Genomic DNA, 27481 nt, shown 5'->3' on the forward strand with positions numbered 1-27481 from the left:
AAACAGTAAAGTTTATGGATCATGAAGAGCTGCACTTTCCTGTTACATATTCAGGTTTCAAAGGGGTATTAAGAGTGCTTTCAAGGCAGTTGTTTTCTATAAAAGAAATATTAACTCCTGCAGTAAAACATACAGGGTTTGGGTTTTACACTTGGAGCATTTCTCATTGAAGAAATAGTATGGTAATGACAGATACTTATTTCTGGCAGATCTTAATATGAAGTTTTCTTCTAATCAGTTCTGTCTTCACTGTTCACTATTTTCTTAACTACATCTAAGAAATATGTAGTTTCTGTGCATATGTAGAGAAGAAACAGATTACATCCAGGACCATTATTTTTAATTTATTGTAAGCCTTTCCAATTTCATTAGCTTTCAGTCCTGTAAAAATGTCTCCGGGGTTCAACAGACTACTGATCTCTCATCTTTTAAAGTCACCAACTGTTAGTCCTGAAGAAAAATATAAATTAATAAACCCAGGGAGGAAAGCATCTAGGCAGCACATGAAAAAAATTGTGATTTTCCAAACTCTCCCATTGCCTTCTTCTCTGTGAGCAAGGTGTCTGGTAGCAAACATTACTTTGATCTCTGGAGAGAGACAGCCTTCTTTATAAATCATGCTGGCAAGAACAAAAGGAAAGCAATACTTTCCTTTGATGCTTTGCCATGCACAGCTGCTGCTCTCGGTACATATAAAAGTAGCCTGCTCCAAACACATCGAGTTGCAGCTTCTCAGCTTTTGGATTAGGAGTGCTGTTGAGCATCTCTGTGTTAAGATGCTGTTGTCCCCATGCAGGTAACTTGCCTGCTGTAAGGGATGGGAACATGTTTGATCTGAACAGTTTAAATGGCTGTACATTTATCCTCTACCTTATTTCCCTGAAGTCCTTTGTGCAGATCTTGTTCTCATCCTCAGTTTAGTCTAGTTCTGTGCAGCATCTCTGCACCCTGCAGTTCCTTGGCTGGAAGAAAACAAGCTGTCAACACTGCCTCAGCAAGTCTGTTGCCAGGGCAGAGGCACGTCTGCTCCTCTTAACATGAGGAGCCAAGACAATATTTTACATATGTTCATTTTATTAAGGACAAAGTGAGACAGTTACTTCAGAAAGAGAAAGTACAGACTGGGAGGTGTATAGCAGATATCTGGCCCAGGATTAACATGGTGCCTGAAGGCCACAGCACTGGGCTGCATCTGGTAAAAAATAAAAGTGATCTGATTCTAAAAGAGATACGAATAACTTGACATTTAATTGGGGGGTGGCGGATGAGGGAGGAGAAAAAGGGAAGAGGCAAAATACAAAGAGAACTGGAGCTTCAGCTTTGCTACCATGATATTTTGTCAAATACAGAGTGGCAACTAAGAGAACTGGCAGTTTCTCAAGGGTTTCTGATACCAAGATTTCTTGGTGCTAATCCTTTCTAGAAGCACAAATGCTTTGGTACTTCAGAGGTAAGGTAAATGCACAAGAACAAGACATGGCTATTAATGTAAGGCAAACAGATACATGACTTCAAAAAAGTCAGACAGTTCATTTAAAGGCAAGAAGGAAAAAAAAATCAAGCAGTGTTTTTACATAAATTGGCTTTCACAGCTGACCTTTTCTTTCTGTCCCTATAGTAAATGTTTGGTCAAGTACTTTATTTCTGCCATTTTAATGACTGCTACCTACTACTCTTTGGACTGTTTTAACATTCACACTTCCTGTGGTTCGTGCACAACCTATCTATCTATCTATCTATCTATCTATCTATCTATCTATCTATTTATATGCAGGCTCATTTAGACACAGAGTGAACATCCTTGCCCTTTGGTCTGATCTTTTCTTACTCCACACAGAATTCTGCTGTTGTGATTTACCACTCAGAGTTCAAATTGCTTGCCTTTCTTTGTGATCTCATGTACAATGCTTAGATTTTCTTTTTCCTGTTCCTCTACCCCTTCTCCATCATGGATGACCACTCAGAAATGATCTGTCATACAAATAAATTTTTACAACTAGGACCCTCTACACGATATCTCCTCTTGAGGACATCAACCAAACATAATCCTCTTTTATCTAGCTAAAAACCTTTTTTGACTAGAGAGGTAACAAACTTCTTATTTTGTATGGCAGCTATCATTTTGAGAGTAGCATTGTAAGCAAATGGTAATGGAGACAATACACTGCTTGCTCCAGAAAGCTGCTGGACTCTATACAGGAATGTGAAGATGTGGATTCCCCCACAGCACTAAAGGTGGTGAAAGGGATGGACTCCCAGTAAGAGAAAAGAAAATCAGGCTTCCCTACAGCAACTTATTAAAGGACATCAGGAGAGAATCTGAGATCAATAGATGTTTAAAGGGTAGCTACTGTATGAAATACATGTTTTTGGAGCAGAAGAAAATACTGAGAAAGAATGTAGGTGCCTGTGAAAAGCTGATTGTTGCTTAAACAAAAAATAAGTAAAATAATAAATAAAAGAAACATAAACTTTCAGGGTCCATGCACTTTGGACACCTTGAAAATATTTGCCCAATTCAGTGGGAATTTTGGTTGTATGCATATTTTTTGCCTTTTTTTTTTTTTTTTTTTTTTGCTATTAAACGTACAGCTGAAAACCTTTTACTTATTTACAGAATCATAACTGAAAAAAAAATGATTTTCTTTTCAAGCTTATTCTGTAACAGTATCATTAGTCAAACAAACAATGACATGAAGACCATGCAGCAATGCAAGTTGAGCAACAGTATTTAACCTTTTCATTACTAACAAAATATGCTTATTTTTCTCTATATGCACCAGTTCATTAAAACTGTTCTTTTTTTTCTTCTTTTTTTTTTTTTTTTTTTTTTTTCCTAGTAAGCAATATAATTACTTGATACTGTCTCCCATGGCATCCTGCTAGCAAAGCTGAGAAAGTGTGGGATAGATGAGTGGACAGTGAGGTGGGTTGAGAACTGGCTGAGTGGCCGAGCTCAGAGGGTGATGATTGGCGGAGCAGAGTCTGGCTGGAGGCCTGTGACTAGTGGTGTTCCCCAGGGGTTGGTGCTGGGTCTGGTCTTGTTCAATATCTTCATCGACAATCTTGATGAGGGAATAGTGTCTGCCCTCAGCAAGTACGCTGATGACACAAAGCTGGGAGGAGTGGCTGACACACCAGAAGTCTGTGCTGCCATTCAGCGAGACCTGGACTGGCTGAAAAGATGGGCAGGAAGAAACCAGATGCGGTTTAATAAGAGCAAGTGTAGAGTCCTGCACCTGGGAAGGAACAACTGGAAGTATCAGTACAGGCTGGGGGACAATCTGCTGGAGAGGAGCTCTGCGGAGAAGGACCTGGGGGTCCTAGTGGATGACAGGTTGACCATGAGCCAGCAGTGTGCCCTGGTGGCCAAGAGGGCCAATGGGATCCTGGCGTGTATTAAAAGGAGCATGGCCAGCAGGTCAAGGGAGGTGATCCTCCCCCTCTACTTTGCCCTGGCCAGACCTCACCTGGAGTACTGTGTCCAGTTCTGGGCTCCCCTGTACAAAAAAGACAGGGATCTCCTGGAAAGAGTACAGCGGAAGGCCACAAAGATGATACGGGGCCTGGAGCAACTTTCCTATGAGGACAGGCTGAGAGACCTGGGTCTGTTCAGCCTGGAGAAGAGGAGACTGAGGGGGGATCTTATCATTATCTATAAATATCTGAGGGGTGGGAGACAGTAGGATGTAGCTAACCTCTTCTCAGTGGCTGGTGGGGATAAGACAAGGGGCAATGGCCGCAAGATAGAACACAGGAAGTTCTGCACTGATATGCGAAAGAACTTCTTCACGGTGAGGGTGACGGAGCACTGGATCAGGCTGCCTAGAGAGGTTGTGAAGTCTCCTTCTCTGGAGATATTCAAGGCCCATCTGGACATCTACCTGGGCAGCCTGCTCTGAGGATCCTGCTTTGCAGGGGGGTTGGACCCGATGATCTTTCGAGGTCCCTTCCAACCCCTACAGTTCTGTGATTCTGTGATAATTGTGCCAGCATGGAAAAATTAAGTTGACCTTTCAGCCCTACTGCAATTGTGACCTTACCCATTCCATTAAGACAGAAAAATTATCTCAGGAACTGTGTCTGAACATACCTCAGTTGGAGAATTTTGTCTCTTATCATTGTCAGAAAACTTACTGGGATATTCCATTTTCTGGATTAAAAAAAAAAAAAAAAAAAAAAAAAAAGGTGTTACAATGAGAAACATGAAAACTATTTCAGCTGAACAACAAAGTGGGGCAGCATCTGGAATAACCACAGAGCAAGAGCAGCCACCCAAGTGTGGTGAACTGGTACTATGTAAAAGTGATGAAGAAAAGAAATTCTGAACCTTTGAAACAACTCCAGTCAGCCTGAAATAAACTGGGCTGCTACTCCAATGATAATGCTCCTAAATAAGTTGTTACTGGTCCAAAAAGCAAAGCAATCAGACTTTCTTTCTTTTCTCTGATGAAACCATATATATCAATTCTCTTTGATCTGTATATCACAATGCCCTCTTATGAGCCACAATATTCATTTTTTAGGATTGAATTCTCCCAATAAAATTTCAATTAATAAATAGTTTGTTTAGTTGCAGAACACATTGCCTGTGAGTTTTTCAAACCTTCAGGAGGAATATTTAAAGACAATTGTATATAGAAACAATACACTCGGCCAAGGACTACAAGACCTTTTCTCCTTGGTGTTTCTAAGTGCTTAGAAATAATATATTTTTAACTTGGTAATCTGATCTGTGCTTAGAAATAATATATTTTTAACTTGGTAATATGATCTTCCCTGTAGGGATCTATTAATAGTTAAACATAGAAAATAAATTTGGGATACCAATACATATAACAATAGCAAACATTCTCTTTTGAAGTATTCTGCAAAGACCAAGGAAAGATGCATGCTATCTGGTGGTGTGCTGCCAGTAATTTAGCAAAGATATCTAATAAAAAAGTACCTCCTTTACTCACGCTAAGCTTCATGGACTGTGTGCTACACAGTAATAAGGTTGTAAAAAGCATTTTCCTTTTAATAATAAAAAAAAAATCTTGGTCAGATTTGCAGCAAAGAAGGAGTAACAAAACAGGGTAAGAGCTATTTCAAATGTCTTTTTGTGTCCTAAAAAATAAATTGTTAGAATGTCAAATAAATCCACTTGTGGGCAATAACAGGAGGTAAACTATGGCATAGACAAGATAAGCTATGGGTAATTATATATCACAGGCTTCTGTTATCAGGTATACAGAGCTTGCATGTCAGTGGAAGTTCAGACTAGAAAGTTAAAAGCAGTTGGGCTAATTTTCAAGATTTTTGGTTCAACTTGCCGGTGTTGTCCAGGACTGAAACCATCTCACAGTGGGGCTTTGAAAATGCAAATACCTATAATTTGACATTAACTTCCTTTGAAAATAAAAGAACCCAGAATTTATGTAGAATTTAGGCTCCTTAACTTCAAAATTGCAGTTCTCAAGTCTCTGTTCAACTGCTACCTAGCCTTGGAAACCTCATTGCCTTCAATGTGAGAGTTTCTTAGCAGTTAGCTTTTCCCTGCCCATGCCTCATTCTTTGTAAGGTTTGTCAGATTGTGCCCAGAATCACCCAGGGTTTAGAAATTAATTGCTCCCCCAGGTATCTAATAATCAATTCAATTCAGTAAAAGTACAGTGAAAACAGCTATCATAAATCCATGGATGTGTCACACAGTGGCAATAATCTTCTAAAATGGCAATTTTCTTTAAAATGCTGCTCTTACCTTCTCCCCTCAGCCTCTACTCCACGTTTCTATAGAGAACTTAGTAGTTAAGTCACATATCCAAGAAAAAGGAAATTGAAGTCTGCTTCCCATTTTGTCTTGAGATTACCTGAATCAGTAGACTTTTCTAGCTTACAGTGGGCACACAGAGAGAAAGACCTTGCAGAAGCATGTTTGTATTTGTTCCTATTCTTAAATCAAGAAATGTTACCTTTATCTTTGTGCACAATTTCAAGATTCATTGCATTGGAGCAGAAGCACAAATAGGATGAGGGCTATGCTAAGTCCCTTGCCCATGGGCTGTTTAATGAGTGATTTCAACATTGATTTTGAAAGAATGAGGTTTGTATGAGTGAAAACATCTCAGCTTGTCAGGAAGACAAGCCATCTCCCAGCTTGTTTCTTGCTTTGTTTTCCTCATCTGGCCCTTTTAGTGGGTCAGATGACCTATCTCCAGGATAGTCTATACTTGGATCTCTAGTCTTATATTTGATTCTGAAGCACCTGACTCTTCCCATGTAATATAGTGGCATAAGAAAGGACTCCTGGACATAAACACACATTTTGGAACCAGAATATAACTCACTGATGAACCAAATGTCTTATTTTCCATCTGTGCTCAGTGCATATAAGAGGACACTTTGTAAAGGATGTTCACAGATCTTTTGCTGAGAATTTGACTGAAGACTCAAGGTTGCTTAAGTTTAAGTTGATTCATTTCACATGCAAAACATTCACTCCTCGGTAATATATTTATGTCTCTCGGAAATGTGATTAAGTAGTAGCCTGGAGATGAGCTGCAGGACTTTCTCCAGATCAGAAGCAAGACCATCACACTATCTTCGCTTCAATCTGGTAGAACGATTTTAACAAGTCTCTAAAAAATCCTCTTTGGCACACCATTGGCATTGAACATCATCAAAATTCAGTCATATGAAAACTTATAAATACCAAAGCTGAAATCAAATTGCTTAAAGACTACAGTACATATAATTTCTCTGTGCTCACCAAAAATTTCCAAACTCATTGAATATAGGCCTTTCAGAGTCCTTTGTCACCACTGATAAGTAATTCTGAATGTTTTGCTCACAGCTGAGATACTGCTTGATATATCATGAGTTTCCTGAAGTATTTTGCTCAAATAAAGAAGTGTGTATTTGGGAAATCTTGGGTTGGAGCTGCAGCTGTGAATGGTATTATTCAGACTTAGCCACTGTTTAAAGACTTGGACAAGTATCCATCTTTTCTAAAGAAATTCCAAAAGTTTTGTGGGTTTGTTTTTTTCTGTGATACTTCTCACCAGTCCTTTGTTTAAGCTTGGGACACGTCAGCTGCGATAATAAGTATGTGACTAATATCTCCCAGTATTTCAAATATCTGATGAGTCAACATGGAGCTTTGGACAGTCGGTGTATATTGCACAGGAATTTCCAGCATAGGAGAAAAACTGAACTCAGGAAAAATGATACTCAGGAAAACACTCATACTTATTAAAAATGCAGAAAATAAAGTGAAGTTTATGACATGTTTAATGCTCTATTTGAACAGAATTCATACCTGCCTGTGTGACCTAGATGCACGCTAGGAAGAAAAGTGAGGCTGATCCTTCAAACAGTTCAGTAGGATCATTTAAGTGGTTCAAGATGCAGAAACCAGTTATGTTTTGGACTGCTGTTTCAGCACATATTCAGCTGGAATGCCTGCAGACTACTGCTGTCTTCAGAGTAAAACTTCTCTCAGGCTCTTGTTATTTAAATATTGGTCATCTTATAGAATCAGCTGTAGTTACCTTTTCAGACCCAATGTCAGTGAGTATCAAACTCACTTAGCCAGGAAGATCCTTTAGCTTAAAGAAAGCCTTACAATTAGTGATAACTTATTTTGTGAGTTTGCAGTAGATAGCTTGTGCAGTTTTCCAAGAGAAAAAAAAATAAATAATAATAATCCATGGAATTTGTAATACACTTGGCTGTTGAAAGCAAGGGCAATCTTGAAATTGCTTTACAGCTGCAATACCTATTTCATTTCAGCCTTTGCTCATTTTCTTACAGCTCAGCAAGAGGTTTATAGCTTACTGTCAAAGACAGAAATAGAAAGAAAGGAAAACAGAAAGTTGTCCGTTGTATCCCTGGAACACTGGTAATCATAAGAGGGCTTCCCATTTAGCTGGTTCTGTTTTGGATCATTGGATCAAATCTACTTTTCATATTTTAAATTATTACAGTAGAGTTTTAAGCTTTTATATAGGAAACTCACTACTGCTTTTGTAATATGTGAGAGGCAGCTATTTCAGTGCTGTTTCAGGGGGAGGAAAGGGGTTGAAGCTCTGTTCTGGAAACGGCTCTCATTCACAAGAGCAAGCTGCTGGCATTGTAAGAGACAGAGAGATACCCCACTCCACAAAACTCAAGAAACCACCCAGAAGCCACAACCTTTCACCATGAGAAGGTACTGCTGACCAGGGTTATCTTGCAGATGTGGATGTGCTGGGACCTACAGGCACAGAGCTCAGCAGAGCTGTGCGATCCTGTTCCATTGCCCAGGGATGCTGATTGTCCAACACAGGAGGCACGCCACCTTCCTGAGGCACCTGATGGCTCCAGCTGGGCTTGCAGGGTTTTTCATGTAGCTTCTGCATGTGCTTTAGATAAGATACTCTTCCCTTGTAAGTAGTGAGCATATCTTAGAAAAACAGGAAAAAAAAAAAAAAAAAAAAAAAATGGATGGCACAGAATACCTCTGTTCTCCCATGTTGAGGATTATTCTTATACTCATCTACAAATAGGCCAGCTATAAGCATAGCTAAGAGAGTAATTGAGTCATTTACCTGCTTCAGCTCAGTGATTAAACTGCAAATAGAAGCCAGACATCCTGATCTCCTAAATATATTCTAAAGTTTTCACATAGTTATGTACAACTCAGACAGACTTGAAAATACAAGTGGAGCAGGTGACATTTTAACATGAAAACCAAATATATATAATATGAGCAAAGGTAATTTTTTTCATTGTAATTGAAAAGAAAAATAGAGTAAGAGTGGAGTCAAATCTAGTTGGAGGCCGGTCACTAGTGGAGTCCCCCAGGGCTCAGTAATGGGGCCAGTCCTCTTTAACATCTTCATCGATGATCTGGACGAGGGGATCGAGTGCACCCTCAGCAAGTTTGCAGACGACACCAAGTTAGATGCGTGTGTCGATCTGCTCGAGGGTAGGAAGGCTCTGCAGGAGGATCTGGATAGGCTGGACCGATGGGCTGAGGCCAACGGTATGAAGTTCAACAAGGCCAAGTGCCGGGTCCTGCACCTGGGGAGCAACAACCCCAAACAGCGCTACAGGCTGGGAGATGTGTGGTTAGAAAGCTGCCTGGCAGAGAAGGACCTGGGAGTAGTGGTTGACAGTCGGCTGAATATGAGCCAGCAGTGTGCTCAGGCGGCCAAGAAGGCCAGCAGCATCCTGGCTTGCGTAAGAAACAGCGTGGCCAGCAGGTCCAGGGAAGTGATTGTCCCCCTGTACTCGGCTCTGGTGAGGCCGCACCTTGAGTACTGCGTTCAGTTTTGGGCCCCTCACTACAAGAAGGACATGGAGGTGCTTGAGCGAGTCCAGAGAAGGGCTACGAAGCTGGTGAAGGGTCTGGAGAACAAGTCTTATGAGGAGCGGCTGAGGGAGCTGGGACTGTTTAGCCTGGAGAAGAGGAGGCTCAGGGGCGACCTTATTGCACTCTACAGGTACCTCAAGGGAGGCTGTAGCGAGGTGGGGGTTGGTCTATTCTCCCACATGCCTGGTGACAGGACGAGGGGGAATGGGCTAAAGTTGCGCCAGGGGAGGTTTAGTTTGGATATTTGGAAGAACTTCTTTACTGTACGGGTTGTTAGTCACTGGAATAGGCTGCCCAGGGAAGTGGTGGAGTCACCATCCCTGGAGGTCTTTAAAAGATGTTTAGATGTAGAGCTTAGGGATATGGTTTAGTGGAGGACTTGTTAGCATAAGGTCAGAGGTTGGACTCGGTGATCTTGGAGGTCTCTTCCAACCTAGACTATTCTGTGATTTTGTGATTCTGTAATAAGTAATCAATCATAAATAGGATTTAAGGTCTGCAAAATAAAGGATATGATCTAACAAAAGCCAAATGGATTTGCAGTAATCTGGATAGTTACTGTAGATATCCCAAAAGATGGCTGCATGCACCTTTATCTCTGACAAGGTTACTTGATGCACAGCCATGAAGGGCTGCATTCTCTGGCAAGGACTTTGGCAGGTCTGCTACACCTTTCATGAAGAACTGGCTCCTTATAGTTGTTCTGAATCTGGCTAATCCTCCATTTCATGGTGTGTTATTCTCACCCTAGAAGAGATGGCAAACAGCCTTTCAACCTTCCTGAACTACTCTCAGGTCTGCAGACTTATAACAAGCTGCACATGTGCTCTTTATTCCTTTACTCATTCTCACTCTTCTTTCAAACTTTTCCAACTGCAACATATCCTGTAAAAGACAGAAAGGCCAGAACTCCATTCAGTGCATCAGCTGTGGAAAAAAAAAAAAAAAAAAAAAAAAAAAAAAGTTTTCACAACAGCAAGATTATATTTTCTCCTTGTTCTTTATTTCTTTTTTAGTAATTCCTAACACTTGGTCTGATTTTTGACTGCTAGTGAGCTGATGTTTTCTATTATCATAACCCCAGGGTTTTTCTCTGCAGCAGTAATGACCACTTCAGAGTCCATCATTTTATGCAATGATAGGGTTGCTGTCATTTTATTTTATTTTTTAATGTATTTTGCTTTACATTTGTCTGCATTGAATTTTATTGCCATTTGTTGGGCAGTCAACCATTTGCATAAATATTCAATGTTTTCCTGCCAAAAATAGAAGTTTCACACTCCATCTAACTATTCATTTTGGTTTTCACCCTCTATCAGATACTTTCTCATGAAAATCTTTGCAAAATTCATACATCTCCAATAACTATTTCCGTTTTGCTGAAACAACAGCTCTATAACAAAAAGTTGCATTCATCAAAAAATGTTGCGTCCAACTTTCCTTGTTAATACAACAGACTCTTCATTTGCCTTGCAGTTCTGTGACTTTACGCCTTTCCAATGTTTTGCATATAAACTAAGCTGAAAAGGACAGACACAGCTGGTATAGCTCAATGTGGTTTCAATTAATGTTTCTAATTTTCTTCCCTTGTTTTCAGTTATTTGAATAATTTTATTGTACAGTTGAATGGAACCACATATAGAATGGTTAGTGGGATGTGTGAAGTAGCAGCACTAGTGATGATCTAAGTCCTTTAAGAATTTTAATTATTTGAGCTTCCCCTTCACCTTCTTCTCTGCTTTCATTTTATCCACAATATCTTTAGTACATTGAAATGACCACAACTGACATGAACATAGAGGCAAGCCAATGTATACTGGCAGAGTGTTTTCTGGGATACATGAACAAATCGGTGAATTCAAAACAAGAGTTTTCTGAAAATATTGACTTGGAATTTCTTTGTAGCACCCTAAGTGCAAATATAAACACAGAATACTGCACAATGCATGGGGCATTGTTTACATTATGGCCAATATAATAGTAGCTATTTGATAAGATGTGATTATCACACCATGTGGTGATGCAATCCCATACAACAAGGCAAGTGTTCATGTCTAATGATCCAGAACAAGGGAGCCCCAGCAAGCAGAATCATACGTGCACTGAATAAACAGCTTATATTGGACACACAAGAACACCTGCCAAAACAGTGATATTTATGAAAAATATTGTTTTTATTAAGCATCTTGATGATCCACTTGTTAATATATTCTATTTGTCAATGTTTTTTTATTAATTTGCCAAAAATATAATTGTTCTGGCAACCATCAATGTTATTTTCTGCCTCAACATTACACACCTATAACTGCGGGTGGTAACTTTGAAATGATAAAGGCAGAGTTATATGGTACTTTATCTATTAAATAAAAGAGATTACCCAATCTCTTGATGTTAAATCACATACAATCCAATACGCTTACAATATTTACTTGGGCTGAGAAGCTCAAAATAAGAGGAGTCAAAATAACATAAATACCAATGTCATTCCAGATGGAACTCTTCAAGACATGGTAGATTATTTATTTATTTATTTATTTATTTATTTATTTATTTATTATTTATTTATTTATTTATTTATTTGTTGTTATTATATTATGGTCATGACACCAACCCTGTTGTTTGCTATATTTTTTTTATCAGATATATATTTTTATGTACTGTACTACACTGAACAATTAAGTCTCTAAACAAATGGATTTCAGAGATTAATTTCTTATGAAGATTAACAGGAAATAATTTCATAAAAAGACATCTAAGTCCAGGGACATAAATGTATTCTGATCCAAAAGACAGTGATAAATGTTTTGTAATCTTAACAGAGATATATAAAGTATCCAGTACTTCAATGACAAAGTATCAAAACTGCATTGCGGAACAGACTCTGGGCTTACTCATGAATACTCTATGTTCATTTTAACTGGGACTGGGGTAAAAGTATGATTAGTAGTTTGAACTCTGCAGTAATTTCTCAAAAAATGAGAAATCTTCACTAAAAATAAAGATTGCCTGAAGCCATGCATGTAGGTGAACACCTCGTTGAGCACCTAAGAGTGATATAAACACTAGGGATAAAGTAAGTGTCATGGACAATGTCAGTGAAAATCTTTTTTTTTCAGCGAAAAGGATACTGGGAAAAAAAAAAAAAAAAAAAAAAAAAAAAAAAAAAAAAAAAAAAAAAAGGTAATGCAGGTCAGAACCAGAGAGAATAGTCCAAAGCATTCACTCACAGAAGTTTTAACAGAAATATTTACTGCTCTGAACGAAGAGCTGAATGAATGCATATATCTGCATATGAAAGCACCAAATAACTCAGTATAGAACAAGTGTCAAAATAATAGCATGTATTAATAACCAAGGACATGACAGACAGCAATAGACTTGTTAAAACCCAGGAATCTGATGTTATTTTCATCAGGACCAGCAGTTCTATGATCTGATAAATTCTCAGCACAGACAACTTCTCAGAAGAAGATCTGAATGATTACAAGAGGAAAGTGGCAATAAGGTGGCACCACAGTGTGGGTGCTATTCCTCCTCTTATCCCAGCTGGAATATATAGAGTATACCAAGTAGAGTTCTGAGGATACACAAAATGAGGAAAGTGACCAAACTTTGTAATGTTTTGTGCAGGATGAAGAAAGCAAGATTCTTATCACATCAGAGCTCATAAAAGGTGTAATTAAATAAATAAATAAATTATATATATATATATATATATAAAAGAAACTTATCATTGCCAGATGAGAAGAGCAAGGTGACATGACTAGGATTCAACTGCTGTTTTCCCTTTGCCCTGTCACACACAAGTGACCCTGGGCAAGCCACTCAGACATGTGTCTTTGTGCTTGTCATTGGGTCTGCAAGTGAGTGAAATCTATGTGGGAATGACCATGAATGTCTGAATTAATTATTTCGAAAAAAATATCTCCTTGTCCTTCTACAAGGTCTCATAATGAATTAATTTCCTGTTTATATCAGATAAACCAGGCCTGTATATTTTGGCTACAATTACAGGCTTAAGAAATACTTAAGAATTTCCTTTTAAACAAAATATTTATGTCTATCTAAGGAAAGCATATGTACTATAAAGCCCATATTTAACCTTTTCACATTGCTATTATTTTCATAGTATTGTTAGTATAAAAATAAGGGACACTGAATAGTAAATTTGTTTAAGTGGCAATGACCTCAGCATCAATGCTTCACATCTAGTGGTGAATATTTTAAAACCATTTTTAACACAATTAGGAATTAAATTTTGCTGATTAGTTTGAGCTTTACCCACAGATTCTCAAAAATGGACACATTTTTACAGAATGTTCAAGTATCTTGACACCCAAATAAAACACTAATAAAGGTGCATTAAGGTATGTAATTGTAATACACTAACAAAGGTTCGTTATAATTGTAATCTTCCTACTAAAACCAAGAATATATTACTGGGAAGTGGGATGTATGAATACCAGAGAGAGGAAGCAAGAAGGACAATAGTAAGCATAAGGCTTAACTTTGATATTTATGCTTCAGAGTTTGCGGGGTAAAGGAATAACAGAATGTTATTAAGGTTAAGCTCAAAAGATCTTGCCTCAGAAATTGTAATCGTATTTTCTTTGTATGAATGAGAACACAGCCATCTACTTGTTAGCCTGACAATACCATAAAATGCCAAGAAAATCCTTAGTATAAAAGTGCGTTGGAAATGCTGCAGTAGAAATGCTGCTCATGATGCTTACCTGTACAAAAGATATTCAAAATAGTGTCTAGATTTTACAGGTCATGTAAAAACTTCAGTTCTCTTTCACTTTGGTATCAGAAATAGTGGCCCAAGTAGGCATCAAACTTAGTTGAGACAGAAGAAGAAAGAAAGGAGGCACAAAGCTATGTTTCCTGTGGCTGAGAGTATGTGGAGATGGTAAGAGAGGAGACTTGGGACACTAAAGTCCCTCACAGTGCATCAAGTTAGGAGAGTAGGCACAGATCATATAGACATTTTAGTCTGAACAAGAGCCCCCAAAATTCACTTTAATCTATTAAAAAAAAAAAAAAAAAAAAAAAAAAAAAAAAAAAAACACCCTTTGTTCTCATTCAGAAAACTGTGGGGAAATGATGGGCCTCCAAGCAAATGTTTGGGGAATATCAATCCCAGAGCCTCAGTTATCATGGTCACTTAAAAGCCTTAGAAACACCTAGACAGGTGGAACTCTGTCATCTGCATTGCATGAGGTTTCTCTGAAATGCAGCATCTAAGATTGAACCAGGTCAACATAGCTGACAAAAGATTGACCACTAATAAGATTGGCCTCTGAAAATTTTGCAGTGTGTGAGTCCTGCACTTGTGCAAATAATATGTGGTCCAAAGTGAAAAAGGACCAAACCAAAAAATGCAGATAGATACAGATACAGATCACTACTTGAAAATATTTTTGTCCAGTAACTCAGACAACTAGATAAAAACAGTAATCCAGGTAAAAGATAAACCTGAAAGACAACCAAAACAAAGTACTTCTCCTGTGAGCTTAGAGACCCACTTCACGCTGTTGACCTAGCAACTGTGAACACTTTGGCTTTCAGAATTGTCAGGTTCATGGTGCATCAGACAACCTAGACCAGTTGACTTTGATGAAGCCTCAGTGATACATTTCTGCAGAACTTTCCTGAGGTCTGTGACTGTGCTGAATACAGGAAACAATCGGTTCTGTAATTGTCAAAACTTCTGAACTCACCCAACTTCAGGTGAGACCCTGGAAGATCCAGAGCCTTCTCACTGCAGTTTGATGAAATGGCATTAGATTTGCATTCCTTAACTCTCCCTCATGTTCTCATGCCACATCCCATTTACTTGGCTGTGGACTAGAAAAATGACACTTCCGTGAGATATAAAACTGCCATCTGAAATTTCAGATGCTCTGAGCTGGGAAAAAAAAAAAAAAAAAAAAAAAAGTAAAATGGTAAATATGATTTAGAGCTTATAAAAAGCACATAGTGTAGTAAATGTTATAGAGAGATACAGGGCATTTAATGGGGTGTTAGAGAGACCAAAGGCCAGGTGCAATATAATAGGAGAATAGCCAGTTGTGAATTGCATCTTCAAGAAAAAAAAAAAAAAAAAAAAAAGAGAAGAAAAGGATAGAGTAGGATCCAACAAAAAAAGAAAAAAACCACCAAAATAAATAAATAAATAAATAAAAGAAGAAGAAGAAAAGAACTAGGTTAGATCAGTAACTACCTAGGCATCTAATCATTATTCTTGAGCTCTCTCTATTGTGCCTCCTTCCCTGTCCCTTTCCCATTCCTCCACTGCACAGCCTAGTGTGGTGATGCTGAGAATGTCAAAATAGGTACAACACTTTTCATGTGAGCTGAGGAGATACAGGAGGAAAGCAAACAAAGTACTGTCTTCTGCATGAGGTCTCCCCATCCTCTGCCAGTTCTGCCTTTGACAAGATCATTTCTAAAAGTTTTTGTACGTACATCCTGACCTCTCCCATAATATTATGGATGGAGGCTGCAGATATTGTAGCAGATACACCACTACAGAAGTAGTTTGCAGGTTATGAGTGTTCCATATTGGTCACTACTCTGCTGTGTGGCTGCTGATGAAGTTAATAGTTTAGGATTATCATGATACTATTAGAAATAGAAGAGCTTGTCTCAGTCAGTTGCCTTTTAGGAGGGCAAAACTCATGGTCCCCAAGATGGTCTGAACATCTGGAGCTATCAGAGAACAAGTAGTAGGAGCCAAATACACAGGGCACAACTAGGCAGGAGTGGTCCACATGTCCTGTGCTGCCAAAACTGAGTAACAATTCCATTGTCCCAGGACAGCTCAAATCCATCCTAAACTTAATCTCTGATAGAAAGCAGGCTGTTGAGGGCTCAGTTTAGATTGAGACAGCTCTGCATTAGGACATTATGGCGTTCTGCAGCAAGCCAGAGCAGCAGAAGAACCATTATCAGGGTCCAGACAAAACAATGCATACATTCTCAAATAATGACTGATCTGTTTATCTTTTTTTACTCATTTTCATTTACACATCCTAACTACAGGCGGGAGTGGTGTCTGTTCAGAAATAACAGGCCTCAGCAAGTACCACTCAAGAGCCGATACATGCAACATGAAGAAACAAAATAGCAATGGCAAATTGGATAGGATGACATCTTGCCTCCAACGGTAAAAAGACTGGAAGACAGCTTGTAGAATCTCTATTGTATATGTTCTACTCTTTCCACCATTTCCAAAGTCATCTCTGATGACTTTATGTTTTCTTTTATTGTTTTCCTTACACATTTTCTCTACATATACAAGCATATACTCTTCATAAGAGATACGAAGCTGTTCTTGTCAGTCTTTGAAACTTTAATTGCATCTGTTCTTGTTCTGATACTTTGATACTTAATTTGGGGGTCAACTTCAAGAAATCCATGTTACAGAGTGCCTGGGTCAGACACCTGGAACTGTGCCAGAAAAGCTTTCTGGTTCCTCCTCTACCCACCCGTATTTTGTTTCATAAATAGGTGATCTCATGGAAAGAGGCATAGTTCAAAAGAGCAAAGGATGGGAAATGCTTTTGTTTTCTTCATAAAGGAAGCTGCATTGCTCACATTTTTTTTTCTTTATTTAATTCTTCACACAGGAATAGTTTCCATAATGATGCATCTCACTAAAAAAAGACTTTAAATATGACTTTGGGAAAAAAAATCTCCTTTTCAAATTTTCCAATTATTTTTTTTTTGCACATGCTGCAAAGAAAATTAAAGCAGGCAAAAACTCATTTGGCAATCAACTCTGACTTTAGAAATTCTTTCAATCTCATTTTAATTCCTCAGCATGCATTTTGTTTTGCATAGTATTCAACTCTATGCATCTAAATTTGAGTGATGCATATTTGTGTTCTGCCACAGAACCTACAGCTGTCAACATTTTTTTCCAGTTAATGTAGCACATTCATATAGTCACTCAGCAATGAAGGAAAATCCACTACAGCTACATGGCTAATGAGAACGTATTTACAATATTTGATTGTGCAGTACAACTTCATTTATTATTTAAAGACAGAGCCATGATATAACAGTTAATGCATACACAGTGAAAAGAATTGCTTTCTTTTGTGTACCCCTGTTGTTTCAGGCAAATGGATTCAGTAACAAAGTTTTTCTTCAAAAGTAGTTTTATGAATCACAGACCATAGCTAGCCTGAAAAAAAAAAAAAAAAAAAAAAGCAGTTTTACCAGGGAAATTAGAATAGTTTTAATGAAGGATTCCCAGGAGGTTGTGAGATTGCTCCAACATAACATTGGAAATACATACTTCAGCATTCACATCCATTTTGAACTTATTCTATAGCAAAATCTGGAGGAAAGCAAAACCAACCAACCAAACAAAAAACACTTTGGCAGGAGAATGACCATCATCCAGTTGCTTTTTACTTTACTGCTAAAAAATGGGGTAACAAATGAATTCCTTGATTAAGCTGAAAGGCTTATGTTCACATTTGTCTTGCTGAGATTCATGTATGAATGTTCCTAGCTGAAGGTTCCTAGGCTTTTCACGTAAATTCATATTTTACACTGTGTCCTTATAGTGATGGGTAAGCAAAATTTAGGTGTTCATACACACTAACACAGAGTTTTAACTTTCAAATACCCAAAGGGTGCACAAATAATAGATTAGGGGTGGGGTTGTTAATTATTATTATTATTTTTTAATAGTTACCTTTCGTAGTTTATGCATAAAAACAAAAGCCTGTTCCAAAAGCCCTCTGATATATTTCTTAGGAAGACTTGGAATGTCTTCTGGGAATATTTAGCACAGGTGTTACAAACTGCCCTATGAAAAAATCTGTTTCTCTCCACAGAAAGGTAGAAGAGCCATCAGGATGTATAACTCAGGAGTCATGTGTTCACTTCTGCACTCAGGGAGATCTGTCCCAGCCACAAAAACAAGCATTTATCAGAGGGTGCAATACCAGTATGATCTACCTAGAGCCTACAAAATGAAAGGTATCCTTTAAGATCAACAGAGCTCTTTAGATCTGTAACCAAAAAAGACCCCAACAGGCAAAATGCAAGGAAGTGCATTAAGTAGGAATTTACAGAGAAGATTTTTTTTCTTTTTTTTCCTGAAAATATCTTAAACATTGGCAGTATAGTCCAGATGCATTATCAGTTAAAAGGAGGAAAGGACACCAGCACACAGTCACTACAACTATTACATAAAACATAAGCCAGAATGCCCTTTATCTTCACTCGATTTTAGTTCACACAACTCTCTCGGTAAGGCAAGTAGGACTTAATCTGTATGTGCACTGATTTCTTAACAGAAACTGGCACTCCAGAGGGGTTCATCTGTGCTATCAGAAAAGATAGCACTTCTGAGAGTGGACACGGAAACTAATGCTTGATCATGCACTTTGCTTATCATTAGCACACTCCTGCCTCTCCTTCAGATACAGCTGCTAACTCCTTCCAAGGCAAAACTAGAAGTAGTAACAATTAGTCATGTGTCACATGCAGCACTAGGGCACTCTATTTTGCAGCAATATCCCTGGACCAGAGTAATTTCTGGTACATTTTCTGTGCATTGTTCACTTCTTTCTTGATTGTATATAGCACCACTTCATAAAACAAGGACAATGAATCTGATTACAATCCTGCAAATAAAATACATGCAGGAACACACGCATGTACAATCTTTGTATTTGGAATCATAACCACATGGTTTCTGGCCTCCTGGCAAAAAAAAAAAAACAGTTTCACTGTTTACTTGCAAAGGATAACATTATAGACATGCTCAAAGGAAGAACTCATTTGCCTTGTTCATGAGGTAAAGCTCCTAAATTTCGGAACTTTTTACATTGACACCATGCAGGAGTTGAAGAAAATTATTTTATAGGTATAGGTATACACATACATATATTTCTTATATACCCTCCAATTGCCAAGGGCCATTAATACCCAAAGAGTTGCCATTCAGTGATTTGGGGCAGGATCCTTCATGATGTTACTCCAGCTCAGGGATCTCTTTGGCTATTTTCTGTCTCCCATGATGGGATAGCTCTGCATTAGAACAGGCCCTTTCAGTGTGCACCAGCTACTAATCCTGAATGGGAGGCAATTCCAGAGCTGGCATGGAGATCTGCAGAAGGCTGCTCAACCAGTCTGGAGATTTGTTCCCTGAACTGCTTGCTCACCCCTGACTGAACTGAAGAGATGGGTATGCCTGCTTCTTATCCCAGCCATGCATTATTGGCACCCCTGGCTGATAAATCATGTACTTATTTGTTCTCAGTGCCATAGAACTAAAGCTACAACACCTTCCCACTGCAGGGATTTTAGCAGCTTGGCTCTAACTGTGTGTATGAACCAGCTTTTCATACTTCCTGGGATAGTACCTGGTAGAGTCAGGGTCAAATTCATCAAATCTCTCTTGATAAGCATAGCAACAGTGATAATTCTAATGGTAATATTCACTTGCAAAAATACATAGTTATATCTGAATGGCAGAAAAACCTTCCCAGAGGACTGAACTCTTATTGTTCTTTCCATCTTAGTCTACACCAATCTTTTCCAGACACTACTAAAATTATCTGTTTTTTTGAGAAAGAACTTTTTTTTTTTTTTTTCTTGAAGCCACTTAAAAACATTCTGCAGTGAGCAATGCAATCTCACTTTTGACACATTCTGTATTATGAAGCAATAGGTATAATCTGATTTCAGATTCCATTGAATGAAAATATATGTCTATTATACATAAGAATAGTCATTTCAAAACTGCAACCACAGAGATCTTTCATTTGCTTGAAACAAAATACAGTAAGTCACATGGCTGCCACAGTACTGGTATTAACATGGTGCTGGTGGCAACTACTTGGTTGCTAGGGTTGAAAAACTTGCATAAATTCTTCTGGAAAGAGCTACTACTTCATGAATCTCCTCCTTCTGTGTTTTCCTGTCTGGAATACCAATAAGCTCTGTTAGCTCCATAAGCTAAAATTTCTTTTGACAAAAACATAGCATTGGGTTGAGCTTGTAAGCCTTGAATATGCAAATCGTTCAAGTTTACTTTTAGTAACAGTCAGATAATCACACTTACACAGTGAATTAAAAACAAAACAAAACAACAAAAAAAGCACATTCTGTTTGCTTAGGGTTTTTTATTACTATTTATAATCATTTGAAGTTCTTTCTGAATTGTGTGTTCCTGTCTTACAATGCTGAAATGCAATTTCAAAGTTCTCTCAGAAGCAGTCATTCATAAGCATACTGTATGTGGATTGTATATTTATAGGAAAAAGCTACTGTAATGAAGGCCTGCCTGCATTCAATTTCTCAGGACTTGCATTTATTAAAACAACATCTGTGTTCATTAAAGAAGCTCAGGAAGCTCTTTTGTCTCTTTAACAACAGTAAGAAAAACCTGAGCAGCTACAGTAGCATTATGTTGAGTTAATCTCTAGAAGATTTGGTTTTGCTTCATCACGGTAAATTGCAGTTTTGTCCTGAATTAGTTCGTAGAAATAGGGACTTGGGGCCTCAATATGCTGTTGTTCACATAGGAACTCCACCCCCATTGGAGAAATACACCTGTTTTAAGTTACTGAAGGGAAACCTGAGTTACTGCACTGTAACGGATATGGATAATCTGATCAATTTATCAAAAGAACGTAAAGGAATTCTTATACCTTGGGCTAAATTTTCACTCTAGTTTACATAATTATACTTTTTTTTTTTTTTTCAAAGCTATTTCCATAAAGCAAAGTATTTTGTTAATGTTTATGATCCATATCACCACCAAACTGCAACCCTAAATTACGATAATCTCAGTCCAATTAGTTGAAGATATCTCTTCTGGTTTAGTTCCTTAAAATAAAAAGAGTAACTGAGTCAAACCCTGCCTCAGTCCACTATTATTTAATGGAGTCCAGGTATATCTTGCAGCTCTCCCTGACAGTGAAACAGATAAATTGCCAGTAATATTTGTACTCCTAGATAGCCTTACCATATGGAAAAGTTAAAAGGCTGTCAGGCAACTACAAGGCCATCCAGAGCTAAAAGCACACACTTTGTGATCTGTTCAATAGACCAGATCAATTTCTATTACTTGGACCATGAAGTCTCCTGCGGTTTTTTCTGTGGTTCTTATTAAACTGAAGGTACAATGAAGATCTGGATATCACTTGTCACTGATGTGTGATGTGCAGGCTCTGATCATAATCTAGCCATTACTTTTTTATCATCCCCTCAGTGACAAAAAATAAAATAAATCTTGGGTCTTGACTTATCAAAGCTGCTGTTTTCTGCTGAGTGTGCCCAAGAACATTACGATGGCAACAGCCAGAAGGTTCAGAAGCTCACAGTTTCAGGTGAACCTAGATTTCACACCACCTACCTGTGTGTGTGCAGTGTAGGTTTATTTGGAACTACAGCTTCCAGATGTGAAATAAGAAATGCAGCTTTCCCCATTCGAAGTGCAATTGCTGTTCTTGTATTCATTCAATTCATCCCTGAACCTGCATAACATTTAAAACAACACATACAGTCAATGATTACAAAGAGCAAAGGGAGGAATGTTTTTAGTTAAGGCTGTTGCTCTTTTTTGCAATAATATCCTACAACAACTGAGCGATAGTTGGCATGTTTTCTGCCTATGGCTGGCCAGTTTTTGACTCCCCTTTCTATAGTATGTCTTTTTTCAAGCTTCCACTATTTCATTTTCAGACACTTTGTGTTCCTTACTGAAAAACAATAGCCATTAGCTGTCCAATACATACGGAAATGCAGCAAATAAAATCTAGCAATGACAAAGTGAAAGTGCTAGGGATCAAAATGTTACCATTAGTGGTGTCTTAAATCTTCAGGGGAAAAGAGCACATGGAGGAGCTGAAAGATCAGAGGTGGGAGGGAGTGATGTTCTTGTTGAATGACAAAAAATAATAATAATAATAAAAAAAAATAATTATTGCTCCTCACTTGTGTGTTTGCACTTCATTTTGAAGAGTAGTATCCGACTATATTGATTCTTAGCTCAATTAGAAAAGAACAAATTCCAGCAGGGTATTAAGTTTTATTCAGAAGAATGGTTCAGGTAATTTAATAACTACCAGACCAGAAGCCAGAGCTGCTTGCTGTGAGGACAAAAATAAGTCTAGCCTTCTGCTACAAAACTACTGCTGCAAGCTAAGAACAAATCAGAACAGCAAAACTTGCAGCTACAGAACTACATAGTCTCAGCAGTTATATGTATAGCTTGTACCCAATGCAATCAAATATCAGTGTTTGCACAATGTGTGGCATCAGAAAAAGCAGGTTAGGAATTCTGTCAGCAGAATCACTTCGCTGAAATCAAGTAACATTTGCCAATTCTCATCAGGTAAGAATCTGTCCTTGTGTCTTCTCTTGGGTCACAACATGACTTTACAGGCAATACTGTTGTAGTGTGTTGACCCTGACCAGCTGCAAGACATCCACCTAAATGTTCCCTCGCTCCCTCACTTCCAAGGAACAGGAGGAAAAAATAAGATGAAAAAGCTCATGGGTTGAGATACAGACAAGGAAATCACCTACCAATTACTGTAATGGGCAAAACAGACTAGACTTGGGAAAAAATACTTTATTCTGTTATCAATTAAAATAGAGTTGGATGGTGAGAAACAGAGACAAAATCAAACCATCACTTTTCCCTGACCCCACCTTTTTTCCCAGGCTCAGCTTCACTCATTCATTCCCAAATCTTCTTCTTCATACACCCCCTAAGCAGTTCAGGGGGATAGGGACTGTGGTCAGCCTAAAACCATTTGTCTCTGCAGTTCCTTCTTCCTCGGACTTTGCCCTGCTCCAGCATAGGGTCCTTCCCATGAGATACAGTCCTACATGAACTGCTCCAGTGTGGGTCCTTCCATGGGGCTCAGTCCTTCAAGAACTTCTCCAGTGTTGGATCTTTCCCTGGGGTACAGTTCTTCACAAACAGATTGAAGTTGCTTCTTGTGCTTTAATACCAGATGGTCCTACAAATGAGGAATAAACATATCTCAAGCAAGATGGTAAATGTGGCAAGGATTTCTTTCTTTTAATAATTTTAGTCATTCCACTTGTGTTCTACTTTATATCCTAAGCCAAACTGAGGTACTTTGGTTGTTGTTCATCCATAAACTAAACTGAACTTTAATGATCAAAGCAAAATCTCACAATAGGAAGCACATTCATTTCTGTTTTAAAAAGCACACTCAAGACATACACGCTAAATTTTATTAAAATTCTATTGAATTTGCTTAATTTTAGCTGTTGCAGATATCTTTTACATCTTTTTTTCACATCTGACATGACCTTGCACAGGTGACTGAACATTGGCACAAGTTATCCTGGAGTGTCCTTCCTTGGAGATCTTCAAAAGCCACTTGGACCTAACCCTTGACAACTGGTTCTGGGTGTCTCTGCTTGAGCAGGGGGCTGGACCAGATGGGTTCCAGAGGTTCCTGCAAGCCCCTTCAACCCCTTCAACCATGGTATGATTTGAGAAGTTAGAAGAGAAAGAAAAATCCTTTATGTTTCTGTAAGTAAGATGGCACTTAACAATGTTATTTTACCTGTAGGAACAGCAGTAACAGGAAAACAAAAAAAATGGACATGTTCAAAGCACAGAAACTGAGAGGCCAATTAGTGCTAGCGTAGGAGTGCTGTAGGGATAATTTACAGGGGAATTTCCAGAGGCAAATGTAAGTTAGTGTCATGGTATTTCCCAAATGGAGTAAAGGAAATTATTTTTCACCTCTATCATAACAGTTGTTTCAAAGATTAAAATAAGGAAAGGCAAAGCTTCTTTTATTTATATATATATTCAGAATTTGTTTTAAAATATACTTTCTGAAGATAAAAGTACATTTCTCTAGAATTTACCCAGAAATTACCTCTAGGATGAAAGAAGAGTGCTGCTGATAAAATTGTTATACTTCAAGAAGTGAAAGTTAAAAAAGAGGGGAAAAACCATACTGCTGTGGCTCCAGTTCAGGAAAATAAATAACAGCCTTACTTGAAACTGGTATTTCAAGTACCAGTTTAAATGCCAAGTCATTTGGACTCCAAAGGCAGTATATTTAGCTGAAGTTCAGTAAGATAAATCTTTTCTGAAAGACATCTCATTTAAGCCATTCACATAGGCTCCTCTAATAGTCAAGATGAAGAGAGGTGAGCCCCAAAGGTGATTCATGGCATAATCCTAGTCACTTCACAGTGAGCTGAACTGTGCCTGAAGTGTTTATCTTTCTCCATGTGGCACCAGAGGGAGGCTAGATGATTAAGAAATAGTTCAGCTGAACCAAGATCTCTGTCCTGAACTCATCTCCTTGTGCCAAAATGCACATCAGAGCCCCTGAAATAATGAGGAGGTCAATACCTTATCAAAACAGAGACATGAGAGAGGCTTAGTTCTTGAGGTTGGATTCATCCCACCTAACCTTGGATACTTAAATCATCATAAACTCTCTGTGTATGTGATGTAGAAAGACTGGTATTTTTAGAAAAGGATCTATTTATCTGTTTTCCATATCTACACTAGAATGGGATTAAATTTACCTCTTCTCTCCACTGGGTAAGAGGGAGGCATAAAACAGCCCCCTCTGATGTCAATAGCTGCACTGAAGATTGTTGAATATATCCTGTTTCAGGCATCACTCTGGTCTGGGGGATACAGCACTGTCATTCTTATAAATTACTTCCAGTCACTGTGCTGAGATGGCAGACAGACACCTGACTTCAAGGCCATGTTCAGAAGTCTTTTGAAAAAACTGATTAAACTAGTGAGTGAGTAAGCTGTACATCTTTTCCATCCTTTGTCAATAAAATGTTAATTTATTTTTTGTTGTTTTGTGGTCTTGTGTTTTGTTTTTATTTTTTCCTATTGAAGAAAATACTGAAATCTCTGTCAGCTTCCCTTCCACTTTCATTTGGTCTGAACTGCTTTTCCCTCCAAACTTTCTTTATTATAGATCATCTAGTGCCCTAAATTCTATGGGTTTTTGGCAGTTGCCTTCATTTGTATCTTTTAATCTTCCCCTGTCACTCTTTTGAACTGCTGTTTCAGGCTTCTCTCAGTCACCCAGTCACCTGTCATTCACTCCAATCCCCTGATTTCAATTCATTCCCTTTTTTTTTTTTTTTTTTTTTTTGTGAGGCAAATTATACACTCGTCATGTTTTCTTTTTTTTTTCTTTTTTTTTTTTTTTTTTTTTTTCTTTCTTTTTTTTTAATAGATACACAAAGGACTGAACTCTGTTCTGCAATGTCTATACATACTAAATGACTTAAATGGAGAAAAGCTTTTTTTAAAATGTGAAGAGAACTGAGATCCTAGTCTCAAGTGTGCCTACTGGAGCAGTTTTAAAACAGTAAAACCAGATGAGACGAAAAGACTGAGTAGAGAAGAATACATAATTGGATACCCGTGCTCTTATTTATTTATTTATTTATTTATTAATCTCAACAGACAGGGATGTTTTGCAATGTTGAAAGGAAAGAAGAACACTTTCTTAAGTAATAGTTTTGAAATCTCATTAAATTTGCAACCTTTCCATCCTATAACACCAGGTTTGGGAAAACAAACAAATAACAACAACAACAGAGGCACAAAAAAAATTTAGATGGATTGGTGTAAACATAAAATTAAAATGAATGAAGAATTTTTTTTAAGCATTCCAAATCTCTCCTCAACACTTTCCTACCCACAGTTTAATGTAGGCTACTACGTCAGGCATCATGACAAGTACTATTAAACTGCTGCTCATATCAATAAATTCTCAGGCCTTAGCAAAGCATTAAATCTCCTGTGAAATGGTTTAAATGCCATGCTAATAACCATAAACAAATTAATAATTGAAATATCTATATACTGAGCAAAATATATTCAAAATTGTATATATTGTATCAATCTACATTTTGCTATATAAAAGTAGAAAATTATTCTTCTGGTAGCCTTATTTTCATTCAGAGAAGAGCTATTCTAAGTGCTATAGCTTATTCAGTAAATACATAAATAAATAAATAAGAAATATAAAAATCATGAGATAGACTCAGCTTAGTGAAAATAAGTCATTTTATAAAATACCATTCAATCTTTTCTTGATTGTCACCTCAAGGCCATAGCACTGATATTTGCAGTAGTTATGATGGCACTGAAGGCATCCAGACATTTAATAAATGAGTTTTCTCTACTCTGACAACAGCTTTTCTAATTGCTTCAAGATCACTGGAAATAAAAGGTGTACAATGAGAATTTTGCTTTCCCAGTCTTCCTTGGACCTTTCTGCCTTTGTACTATAAGCAGGAATTGTGCCCTGCAGAGCCAAAGGAAAACATCACCACTGTGTTATGTTAAGAAACGAAATAAAGCAATAGACAAGCCAATATGGCAGAATATCACATTTTTAACAGTAGACTATGTTGGCTGGCAGCCTGTGAAGACACTTTCTCAAATACCTTCAGTTCCCCATGGATAGCAATTCTGGGTTCACATCCTCTATTTTTTTTTTTTTTTCAAGAATGTACTTGTGGCAAGAATGGTCAATGGCTTGAATTACAACCCAGAAATTATGGTGTATCCATTACAAGAGCAGTTTAAAGAATCCTATATACACATTTCAGTAATACCCAGATCAGAAACCCAAACAATACAAACTATTTAAAAGTTAAAATATGAAACCTAAAAGTAACATGAGTTTTATTACATACTGAAATGAAGAGGTTCTTGAATCTCAGGGTTAGTGCAATGATGGTCCATTTATCATGTTGACTGCAGAACAATCAAATGGAAATTTAGAAGACCCACTATGCATGACATTGGTCTTGCAGCTGATATTCAGAAAAAGTGCCAGTACACACTGCGTGGCCTAAAAAACACTGCTATAAGAAGGCAGCATATAATCTGCAAGATCTTGTGTGTCAGGCTAGCTGTTTTCTATGTGACACCTGTTTTGTCCTGACCACAGATGTGGTCCTGTGGCAATCACTTGGAAGAGATGCTTGGCAGTTGTGAAACCCTTTAGGTCCATATAGGAGTGTAGGATCAGAGTCTATATTTACACGGAAAAAATCGAAAATGAGGGAGTTGCTTGTCAAGCTTTTTATGTTATTTCTACCTGTGTCATAAAAGTGGAT

This window comes from Oxyura jamaicensis, chromosome 1, assembly GCF_011077185.1.
Source record: "Oxyura jamaicensis isolate SHBP4307 breed ruddy duck chromosome 1, BPBGC_Ojam_1.0, whole genome shotgun sequence".
Taxonomy (NCBI): Eukaryota; Metazoa; Chordata; class Aves; order Anseriformes; family Anatidae; genus Oxyura; species Oxyura jamaicensis.